Raw genomic sequence first — 2,938 nt, forward strand, 5'->3', positions numbered from 1 at the left:
ATTGTTTGTTAAACAGAAAACTCTACCAACCAAATACAGTTGGAATATCAAAGGGCCAGAAATAAAATGTTCAAAATAAATGCAAAATATTGTCTGTATTTTATCTTGGCGCTAGAGAAGACTACTCATCAGCAAGTTTTTTACTTTTTTGCAGGGAATTTTGCGACGCATGTGGAAGATTCCATTCTGGGAAACGCGTTCCTAAGCGACTGATAAGCAAAAAGTTGTTCGGACAAATTCCGCTAATTGGCGGGCGATAAGCGAAGTGTCCGAGGAAAGAGAAAATGCATGTAATTAATTCTGCCGTTGATGTGAGGGCCATAAAAGCGGGTGCTGAACCGCAGATTCGAGCCACAGTCAGAAAAGAATCTCGGCCAGCTGGATGATGATGGATCTAAGGAATTTGACCCTACTGACCGTAGCTCTGGCCATTTTCGCATGCCACACGTTTGCCCATATTCAGTATTCGGATGAAGATTCCGTGGAATGGTGTCCACCGGATGATGATAATAACACCAACAATAATAATACCGATAATAATGGGAATGAGAATAAAACGGATCATGATACAAGTTTGTGTGCGAATTTCCAGCACATTCGCGATCTGATCGATCAGGAGACCTTAATAGAACTGATCGAAGTGCACTATAATTGTGATGCGAAATTCCGACGCGCCATGAGGTACTACGATACCCCGGGTTTCGTAAGGGTGACCCAAGAGCTGACAGATACGGCTGCCTATCAAACCGTTCTTCGCGAACTTGAATCGGAAATGTGGATACGGGTGATATTGCCAGCGTTGCGGATATATTCTATTGTATCATCCTTCCGGTCCAGAAACCGGACCGAAATTGCGACTGCAAGGCCGTAAGGCATCATACATTCGTCGGAGATCTGTTGAATATAATGCCCCACCAGGCGGTGCACAATTATGTCGCCGAGTCTCGAGCCAATAACACCAATTTTGGTAATTTCACAAAGGCAGTGGTCTCGCAGGAGTTTCAGGCCACTCTGAAGGCCAATATTGTAAGTAGATCACGTTTTATTTCACATAATTACTTTCCCGTTTCTAATAATAGTCGAAAGTGCCAAACAAAATTTCTGGGATTTTCAAATCACTTGTAAAGGTGCCTAAAAGTATGCAAATATAAGTTTTAGTTCTGGAAATATGATGGATGTTTCCAAAAATACCAAGATTTACCGCATAGTTTTAGACACCCTTCCAATAATAGAAACCAAAACTTAGTTTCAACTGGTTTGCGGATATTGTGTAACTTAAAGATGTTAATTGAATGCGTTTTTTTTTATTTTTGATTGTTAAAACCAAAAAAACACAAACGAATATGTTATAAGAGAACTATCAAGTACTACGAAATATAAGAAAGGAAGGTATGTCCTTTATTTAATGAACATATATTAGGAATAACAAACAAATTTAGAGAATTGTCCGAAATGGTTGAATCATACTCAAGATTCATATTTATTACCTAAATTTGGGTAATTGTTTCAATATTATAAACACATCCAATCCTTAACCTTACCTACCTATTCCAAACTTACCAAAAAAATGTCGGGTAATTTTGTTTTCTGAGTGTGTTCTTACTTATAAGAGATATATTTGTGACAGTGTATGACAGAGTAATAAGTTTCTGATGTATATTGATTGATTTGTTACCTTATTCTCCCCCCAATTCACCTTGCAGAAGAAGCACGATGTCGTTAAACCGTTGCGCACCCTTCGCAAAAATGGCTGGAATATCCCGGAACTGCTCCGCGCCATGTTGACCATTTTCCAGTGGTGACCGGTTCGGTCCACTCGCAGTTTGAGTACTTGAGTATCCCGCTATTGTATGTAAACCCAATAAAGCAACAAGTGAAAGGAAACAGCTCCGCAAGGGGCACTCACGGTTGACACCTGTCCATTGGGGGACACCTGTCTGCAAAGTGGGCGGCACAATGACCACCCACTGTGCCCGGCAGGACATCAAAAGTTTTCAGAGCGGTCGTTTCCCTTTCAGCACGCTCCCTTTGTAATTGCCATCAATTTGTAACTGCAGCGGAAGTGTCGAGGAAGGAAGGACTCGTGTTGGAGATAATCAATCCATGATGTCCTTCGTGGACAACTGCACGCTTTGTTCTCTTCATTTTCACTCGGCATGCTTTTCACCTAATTTTCCTTTCAGCCCACGCAAATTTCGTTTCCAGGAGAACCTGAAGTTTTCAAAGCTCATTAAAAGAGCTTAGCTACAATTTTCTTGAAGCAACTTTGCATTATTAATTAGGGAATTCTAAAATTAGTTCTTAGAGTTTTATACCTGTGCAAGTGAAATACAAGTTTAATTCATAGCGATTTCACAAGGTACAGAGAAAATAGTTAACTTAAATTGATTGGGAAATTAAAAAAGGTTTTCTATGGATTTGTTAAGTCTATTTGCTTTAAAACTCCTACAAAATGAGCCAACAAAAACAAGGGTTGGTAATATTTGTAGGGCTGTTTCTCGTCTTTAACGGTGAGCTTGAAGTAGATTTTAGAACCCACTGCCAAACTAAAATCTTAAATACTGAAATCACAAAAAATTCTCCTTCCCAATAAACAAGAAATATTAATATTAATACTTGCTTGAAGGAAATTGTTGACTTAAATTCACTTTAAAATTTCACATAGTTATCATCCTTTTTTTAGATATTCCGTTTATACTTGAGGTCCCCCGTCGATCCTAAGTACGTTCCCATTAAAGACAGCCCTCTGCTGCCACTTAGGAATCCCAGGGTATTTGATTTGTCATCAGTGCTGCGAACATATTTCAGGCATCGACGGGAGTTGCTTATCGGATGGTTATCCGGATTTGTGGGCCGCTTGGCGGCACTTGGCAAACGAATTAAGACTCGTTACACTTTCATGGCCTGCGCTCAATTTGCGAGCTGCCAGCTGGCAGAG

General features: G+C 40.0%; 1 pseudogene; it reads left to right on the forward strand.

Annotated features, from left to right (window-relative positions):
* The first annotated feature begins 360 nt into the window (after positions 1-360).
* LOC119558710 lies at positions 361-1,884 on the forward strand (annotated as a pseudogene).
* Positions 1,885-2,938: the final 1,054 nt, after the last annotated feature.

The sequence above is a fragment of the Drosophila subpulchrella genome, unplaced genomic scaffold, assembly GCF_014743375.2.
Source record: "Drosophila subpulchrella strain 33 F10 #4 breed RU33 unplaced genomic scaffold, RU_Dsub_v1.1 Primary Assembly Seq13, whole genome shotgun sequence".
Taxonomy (NCBI): domain Eukaryota; kingdom Metazoa; phylum Arthropoda; class Insecta; order Diptera; family Drosophilidae; genus Drosophila; species Drosophila subpulchrella.